Source organism: Aythya marila (assembly GCF_965140915.1).
Source record: "Aythya marila genome assembly, chromosome: 11".
Lineage (NCBI taxonomy): Eukaryota > Metazoa > Chordata > Aves > Anseriformes > Anatidae > Aythya > Aythya marila.
The window spans coordinates 11,987,654-11,996,798 of record NC_139052.1 but is presented as its reverse complement, the minus strand read 5'-3'; positions in this window follow the sequence as shown (position 1 = coordinate 11,996,798).

Genomic DNA, 9,145 nt, shown 5'->3' with positions numbered 1-9,145 from the left:
AAAAAATATGGATTTTTTTCAGCAGCTGAAAATCTCTGATGGGGTTTTCAAAACACATTTTGCTGCCTCTCATTGGTCTTGAAAGTGAGGGTTTCCTTTTTCCTGATTGATTGTATGGGTGGTGAGAAGCACTCCTTTGTCTGGTGCTCACCTAGTTGACACTGCAGCATCTTTGTGACACTGCCACTGAGGATTTGCACCCTGATGACCTAATGCTAGGATAATGAAACTGAAGTAAGCAACAAAGCACCCTAAAAATACTGATTTCTCTGAAGTTTAAAACTGGAGAATAGCAAAATTTCAGTCACTTTGGTTCTGATTAGAATTACAAAGCTGTGTTAAGTGCAGAATTCAGCACAGAATGGCCAGGTGTCCTGATACTATCTTCTGTATGCAGGAAATTTACTGTACCTTTGTCCAGGAACACTGTCACTGTTGGTGCTTTTATCATCGTGTGACATACTGGGACCTAATTTTAAAACTGCTTAAAAGGAAATTTAAACTAACAAGTCTGTAATCCCATGACATCACCTTGATTTGGTAGCATTTCTTTCAGTGTGTTTGGAGGCAAGAGAGAAAGAAGGGAGGAAAGGTGATGCCTAGTGAAGCTCATCTCCCAGGCCCCGTGTATCAGTGCTGCTGTAGAGGACTGTGCAGAGCTATGCAGAACACCCAAGTTAGGCTCCTGCTTTGAGACACCCTCAGAAGGAGCCTCTCCCTGTGCAACAAAGACCAAGGAAGTCAGGAGAGATTAATCCTTCAGAATATCCTCTACTGATGCTTACAAAATTATCAGAGATGTTAGGAAACTGTTATATTAAAAATCGGTTTACCTGAGTTTCATACTGTTGAAAGTATGGTTCTGAAACTTTCACAAAAGGTTAACTAAGAACAGGATCCCCAGAGTAGCTCTGGAACAGCATTTAGCAGCACAGCCTGAGGTATTTCCTTGCTTCTGCAGTAGGGCGAGCCGCATTGCACGGGCAGCCAGGACAGAGGAGCTGAACTCACCTGCCTGCAGTTGCACAGCCGGCTGGCAGAAGGCTATAGGCTATATTCCCTGGGAAAACTGTCGTAATGTATAGGTCCAGAGGTATTAGAGCTTAAATTTGTATCAGAAGGTCTTACCTGGTTGTATAAAGGAATATTCAAAAACATTTGTTGCTGAATGCTAATAAGAGTGATTTTTTTTGTGTGTGTCGGGTTGAGCCAGGCAATGTTTCTGTTACAGTTAGGTGGCTACTTGCAGTGCTGAAATGAACACTTTCTCCAATGATAAGAAGTTTCTGGCATTGTTGCTACCTCAGGAATTTGAAAGAAAAAAAAGAGAAAAAAAAAAAAAAAAACACCAAAAATTACACCAATAAAAAGGTCTTGCATCATGCCTAAGGTCATTAGCATCTGGCTTTGGGAAGCTGCCAAAGGGAATGAATTTCAAAGGCTGAGACTATTAGTTGAGAGCCTGCCAGTCCCAAGAGGTCTTACCTCAGTCTTACAGCAAGAGCTTCCTGGCAGACCTTAATGGCTGTGACAGTACTTTCGGTGAGAGGATATCACTTACAATTGAATCTAGAACTACGTGGGACTTAGCAGAAACTTTCTAGCACAATGAATGGCGCCAGGAAGAAACAGAAAACCAGCAAATGGCCTGAATGCAGGTGTTACGTGCTCACATCGGTTCTCTCTGCTCTGGGGGAAAACAGATGCTTTTCTGCACCTGCTCTACTTTCAGCCCAGCTAAGAAGAATGCACTGCATTAATCTTGTATAGAGGTGACCAAAGCAAGGTGAATCCGCATGGTCGCTTCCCCAGCCATAAGCAAGCAGCTCTCTAGATGAGCAGTGCTGCGTATAAATCCACAAGCCAAGAACTGTCAGCTCAAAAGCAGAGCAGGCACTGCTCCTGCTCAGCCCTCCAAATACTTCTCCAGCCAAAACCCAGTCTCTTCCAGTGAATCTGAAATGAGTCACAGTCAGCTGGTTTTGTCAAGTCCCCTGTCTTTGTCAGGCACTGAGGAATAGATCCATGGATGGATGATATCTGCCTGTTAATGTGACACTGCAGATCAACATGTGTGCCCGTGCCTTCCAGCAGGCTTGACACACTGCGGTGCGGACAGAAGCAGACTTTTCTGGGGTACCAACAGTTGCCCAGGGGTCTGCTTTGGAGCAGATCCATTCATTTTAAAAGGGGAGCATGTGTGTGTTCTAGCACATAAATAAAAACAAAGAAATTTGGCTGAGAGGCATGCAGTTCAGGAGGTGAACTTCCAAAAATTGAAATAAATAAAGGAAACCTGCAAGTCAAATACATCACTGGTATAGTTCCTTTTTTTCCTTTTTTTTTTTTTTTTTTTTTTTTCTTTTCAGTTCTTTGTGTCTCTTTTCTAGCGTACTTTTGTAGTTGCTGCCATTTGTAGTTGCTGCCAGTTGTTGTCTCCAAGACTTAAAAATCTGGTGTCCTAGCCTTACTGCTGATGGAAATGTGAAATGCAGAGATTACAAGAATTGAGGTCCTTGGCTTTTTACAGATGGTAAAACTAGAGAACATAAGCACAAAGGTATTTAATGGTTCACCAAAGCCTGCCCTGCTTCACTTTCAAGTTCACCCTCCTGTTGTTCTCACCTGTTCTTAATAGATCATTGGTAATCCAGGTGTATTTGAAAGAAGTACCTAAAATCACTTGGATAGCTATGTAATAAGTGGACAAAGAAAGATGTGACATTTGTTCCAATAGAGTTTTGGTGTTGCTGTACATAGGGATGAAATACATCTTTTGCAAATAGAAAACATCATTGCTCACAGAGATAAAATGTTGGCATTTAAAACTTAACCTGTGGCTCATCACTCTTCTACATGAGATCATTGCACAGCAGAATGAATTTCAGAAAACATAGTACAGATAATTTTAAAACAGGATGGATTACTGTTTCTTGCTTTAACCTCAGCAATAATGACTGGAAAGTGTTCCACCATGTAGAAGTGAAAGTTGATAGGTCTCAGTTTAGTTCCCATATGGATTTCGTTTAGTTCTCACGTGGGAAGGTGTACACATCACTGAAACTGCCTTTTTTGTTGTGCTTTTGTAAATGAGATCATGTTCGGCATGATCATGGAAAACGAGGATTGGGATGAGCTGTGAAAGAGAACATGTTTGTCTAGAGTTCATCTCCAGAGATGGATTTGAGTGCTAGGTAGGACAGTGCGTGCACCTGGTCATTCTCTGCAGGCCCCTCAAATGTCCCTGTGATGCCTTTCCTCAATGGCTGAAATGAGGTTTAATCAGAAATGTCTGCCTGCCCCACTGTGGAGCTTTTGGATTTTGTTGGCAGAGGAGGCAGAGAATCAAATATTTTTAGTAGGAAGAGAAGCCCTTTCTCTCATAGGTTTGAGATCGGTTCATTTGTATTTTTACACAGGTTCAGTGCCATCAAATATCTGGATCATTTCTGGGGTGAAAATGTAAAAAGTGACACACGATTCACTTCAACATGAAAAAAAAAAAAAAAAAAAAAGAATCTTTTTAAATTTAACATAAATCGGAAATAAAATATTTTTGATAAAGATGAGCTCTTTGAGCAAAAGTAAAATTATGAAGAGCTGTGCTATTTTTTTTCTTAACTTCACTTAGAAAATAACTTGATAAACTTCAAGTAAAAATAAATTAAAAGAAAAAAAAATACACTAACATGTTAAGTTAAAGAGAAATCTGTGCAAACATTGCTCCTACTGTGCAGCCCTGACCACCGGGTGAGGGTACCAGTCAGGGGCGTGTTTTTGCCTAAAGCATCACAGCAGGGCACTGGTCTGGAGTCCCCTTGGTGTTCCTGGGCGTCTGTGTTAGTGGTATTGCATCTTCTGGTCAAGAACCATGGGATTTCAGAGAGGACAAGCAATTGCTTTTTAATGTGAATGCCTGTCTTTTCCCAGGATTGCTGTTATTTTATCATTGCGGTTATTTTTCAGCCATGTTTCAAAGGTAGCTGAGTGTTCAGAGCTTGTAATTGACGGTGAGAGGCCAGGTGGTAATTTCAAGTCCCTGATACAGGTGGTCACCTTGAGGTTTGCCAAGTACGAGCCTTTGAGAAACATTTGCCCTTTCAAATGGGGCTTATTTACCGTTGAAGTAATAAAGCGGGTACCCAAGATATATTTCTGATCACAACTGTTGTTTACGTAGGCTCCTTGTTCCAGTTCTTGTACTTGTGACTGGCTAGGCACAACGCAATGCTTTAATTGGGAAGTAAAACCAGCAGTGTGTTCCACTGCTAATGGCTGGGCTGTGCAGAGCAGTTACTAATTAGCCTAAAGAAGCAACAAATACTGGTGTTTTCACAGACTGAGTTTCCAACCCCTTATTTACATCACAAAATCTATGTATAAAAGTAGCTTGCATCTCTCCTCCCCTGTAAACACATATTTCACATTCTGTGAGGCTGATGCTACAGAATGAATGTTACCCAGATAATGTGGGTTGGAGTACAGAGAAAATATCTTGATAAACAGAATACACAATTTCTAAGGCTAGAAATGAGTTCTTAGAGCTTTCTAAAGAAGCCAATTTTTCTTTAATAGATGTATTGCAAAGGCTGTGCTATTTCTCTTTGCTGGCCAGTATAATATGATGGTTCTGCACAAAGACATCTTTTTCTAAGTCTATAGAGGAAGTGTTTGTAAAGGCTGGGATTGTGCCTCTACTCTACAATGTTTATAAACAGCAATTGTCGCTTGCTTGCTAAAATGGTGGTCAGGAGAAAATGCTATTCTTAGGAGGAGGATGAAGCCACAGAACAGGCTAAATGACAGGCTGGCTCTGTCGCAGATTTATTATACAACTTTGGGTAAATTACAAATCCACCAGCTTGTAAAAAGGAGATAATGCTAAGCATATAGTGAGGGTTGCAATGTTTTATTGGTGTTTTTTAATAAAAAATGTGTTGAGATCACTTGAAATGAAAGGCTTCAGAGGTATATGGAATTTATTACAGATCTAGTATAAATTGCATTTCTTGGAACGAAACTGATTTTTACCAATGAGGATTTAAATATATTTGGAGTCCAAAAAGGCATTTCCTTCTTAATAGCCTTCCTCTACTGTAGAGAAAAGTAAAGATCACAGCAAATGTTCCATTTCTATTTGAAGGTGTCACAGTGTTTTTAATAAAGGTTGTGCTGAAAGTATCACTACCTCATTTCAGCACGGACAATTTCAAAAGAAGCTAGCACTAAATGATTATGTTAATCTCAGTGGTTTTTCCCTATTCAGATTTTTGTCTAATTGATGTAGAGACGTAGTGCTCCTTTACTACAGAGTCACGCAAGCCAGATGCCATGCTGCATCTTCAGCACAAAAAGAATATTCTCTTAATCAGTTCGGTAAGCTGAGTATGGTGGAGCCATATGTGGATGAAGAGTTTAATACAGAAAAAATTATTACAAGGCAGGGGCTTTGGAACAAGGCATGTGGCCGGGCTAATAAAAATGTCTCGCAGTTGCTGCCAGTAGGCTTGATCCTGCCTCCCTCAAAGCCAGCAACACAAGTCGTGTTGGCCATGTGAAGGCAGGAGAAAGTCCTTTAGCTCATGGAGGCCCTCGGCAGGAGGGGCCACCTGTCCAAGGCACTGAAAAAGGCAACAAAATTAATCTCCAACTCCCATTAACCTCATGCGGCTTCAGCGCAGTCTGCTGCGGCCTCCATCGTTACATCCAGTAGGGTCGTCACCGTTCGGCTCGTCTCCGCAGGAGCCTAAGGCCTAAGGTGGGGAGCAACAAAACGCCCTTCTTACCACTACTGCATGGTTTATTTTTAACAGTAGGACAGCGTAAAAGAGAAAAGGAGGTTTGTGAAAAATCGCACAAGCTGTGTGTGTCTTTAGTATAGCTGAAGGCTCATTACTTCCTTGTGGTAATCCTGCCAGGCCTACTTCTTCAATCCCTTCTGTGTCGGTCTGGCAGTCAGCTTCCTGCAGATATTATACCTAAACCACTGCTTCATAAGAGACTTCTGTTTTACACCTGCCATAGTTCTTCTAATTGTATGATTTCGCACCTTGTTCCAGGCCTGGCGCTCCTCCAAGCAATCCCCAAGTGTCTTGTAAAAAGTGGTTGGTCTTGAAGCATTTTTCTTCTTTTCCACTTCTCACGCTATGCGTGCTGCCCTATTATTTTAAACCAGTATATTAATGGAGGGAAAGCCCTGGTAACCAGTCCAGTGCTTCTGAGTTATTAACAGGGCAGCTCCAGTCTCACCCTAAAATAGGCTGGTGCTTGTTCAAGTGCATTTCCAGTAGCGTAGATGCTGAAATTCAAGGGACTCTGTAGCTAACACAACGCTTATTCATAGCAACTTTTGCTTCTTGAATTTCTGCTACCTGTTGCAACATTCAAAGATTCCCAGAAGTTTATTTAATTCCCAAATTTCCTAGCAGTCTAAATTAGCATCCTAGCCACCTTAGCCAAGCCTGGTGTCCGGATCACCCAGATGTACACAGCTTGAGCTGACAAGGAGTTGAGTTCCATTCTGAACACGTTTAAGTTAATAATTTCCAGTATAAAATGCTGTTCTTAATGTTGCATAAAAAATATCTGGTAGCAGAGAGATTCTGGCTTTCTGTGTAAGCAGTCTGCTGTCAGAATGATCAGTGGGGAAGGGATTGGCAGGAGGAGGCAAGGGGCTGGAAAAGCTGGGTGTCTGTAAGCTGAGAAGGGCTCGGTGCTGGAAGGCTTCTCTGTCTCCTCAGGTTCAGAGGAAGGCGAAGTGGTGAGGGGATGAGAGGAGGGAAACTGCGGAGACTGCCTGGGCAATGGGGCAAGGCGGCATCGGAAAATAAATGAGAGCTCGTGGCAGATGCTGATTCCTCAGCCAGCTATTCTTGGCAATGAATAAAAAGGTTAAAGCAAGGAAAAGTTATATTTATTTTTGTGTGTGTACGTATGTATGTGTTTTATTTTTAAAAGGTTGCTTTTATTTCCAGGTTTTCAATTATTTCAAAGGTTGCCTACACTGGAGGTGCCACAATAACTCATAGCTTCACAGAGACAAATCTATTATTGCTTATCACAGGAATGCCCAGAGGCCTCTTGTAGGGACAGAGCCCCATTGTGTCAGGTGTTATGGAAACATCATGTATATCTTTGATTCATAGTGGATTTTGAATCACCCTTAATAGTTTAATATTTTTTCCCATCAGTTAATTTTGGTTTTCAAGCTCTGAAAGGGGCTTTTACACAGCATTTGTAGGTTCTGGCAAAAATCTCTACAGATCACTACAGCCACTTTTGCATACCAATTCTATATACCACCATTGGCAAATATCAACAGCTGGCAATAAAATTGGATGTAGGTTGGTCTGAGGATGTATCACAGTGCCAGATTCAAGCGTTAATTGAAAAAAAAAAAAAAAAAAAAAAGCAGAATAGAAAAGAAGGAAAAACTGTCTCTTTTTGTGAATTAATCTTAGAACTGAAATGTGACTTTACTAACGTATTAAACTATCCAGATTTTTTTCCTTCCTGTGGCCAGAAATAAGGAAGAGAGTAAGGTAATGAAAATATTGAAGGATTGCTTGGAAAATTTCAGTGTAACATTTTCAGTAAAGTATTGTCAGGTTTAGTTTTTCATAAGAAGTGTAAGATCTGTCCTAGCGGCTCATAAACTGCTTTTTTGGATATGATAATGTAACAAACACTAGGTTGACTATACACTGTAAAGTTATCATATTGAGCAGAAAAATAGTGGGATAGTTGCTCGCGCCATTTAGCAGCACACTCTGCAAATAATCTTTTGAAGCCACTGGGATTATTCATGGATTTTTAAACAAGTCCTTCTGTAAAGTTCTGGTTTTGCCCAGAAATGGTATTTTTATTCATTGTGTGAATGCAGCAACTCTGAATCTGTCCAGCATAACGAAATAGTATCTGTTACACACAAGCAAACATTGAAGACATTTGGAATATGGCTGTATGAAGTGGTTGCCTGTGTTATTTAGACTGGTTTTTGCTGGAATTACAACTTTTTTTGTTAACACCACTCATATCATCAAGGTATATCCAAAGCTACTACCAACTAGCTGGACAGCTTTCTCTGTAAGTTTTTCACGTATTATCCTCCTGCACTCCTAAAGTCTTATCTCCCTTGTCCATAGCCAAAAGCTACTAACTTGGAACAAAGTTCAATCAAGACCCAAACATAATGAAGAAGGAGAAATCGCAAAAGATGGAGTTAATGGCTGCAGCTACCGCTGTGGATCCTTTTGCCACAGGCTCTGAAAGTCTGGAAAATTAATCAAAGTTCAATCAAGGATGTATGATATTGCGGCGGCTGCAGCAGCAGTGTCTGGTGTCACCTGGGAGCTGTCCATTAAAAACAGCTCACTGAAAACCATCGCGGTATTGATGTGGTATCCTGGTTGAAGGGGGTAGTCAGATGCTTCTCCAGGACGTTGCTATACCTTCTGCTTTTACTACTGGGTAAACTTCAGAAGTTCAACACATATTTGAGACAAAAAAAAAGAGCAGGCAGATGTCTGGAATAAGCTAATAAAATCGGTAGCTTTAAAGAAACCAACTAGGAGGAAGGTGGGTGACCATTCCAAGGAGGTTTCATGGAATGTCACTGTAAAAATAGGAACTAAATTTTTTATTTCCTATTCCATAAGAAGGTGGATCTAAAATCAAAAAGATAAATGAGAACAGAAGTTTTGGCTAAAGCATAAAGTTGTAAGATAAGTCTTCATCAGCGTGGGAGAGCTGGTAAATAAGCATCCATAATGAACTCTGATTGTCCTAGTGGTCACAGTACTTCAGGCATGGTTGTTAAACACAACAGTTTGTCCAGAAATGTGTAGGTTATGAGCTTAGAGAGAAAAATCTTCTTCAGATAAGCTGTAGTAATTTTCTGAAATAATTCTTCTTTCAGAAATTAATTTGAAAGCATAGAATGTTTGCTTTTTATTTCATTGCCTGGAAAAAAAATGTCCTATAACCTTTATGATGTTTATGATTTAAACTTGGCAAAACTTGTGGGCAGGGAAAAATCATCTTTCATTTTATCAGACTGCCACTGAGACACGTCCTAGTCATCTCTGTAATACTCTGACACTCCCATGAAACAAAGTAAAAATGCCACCACTGGTATTACTGCTAT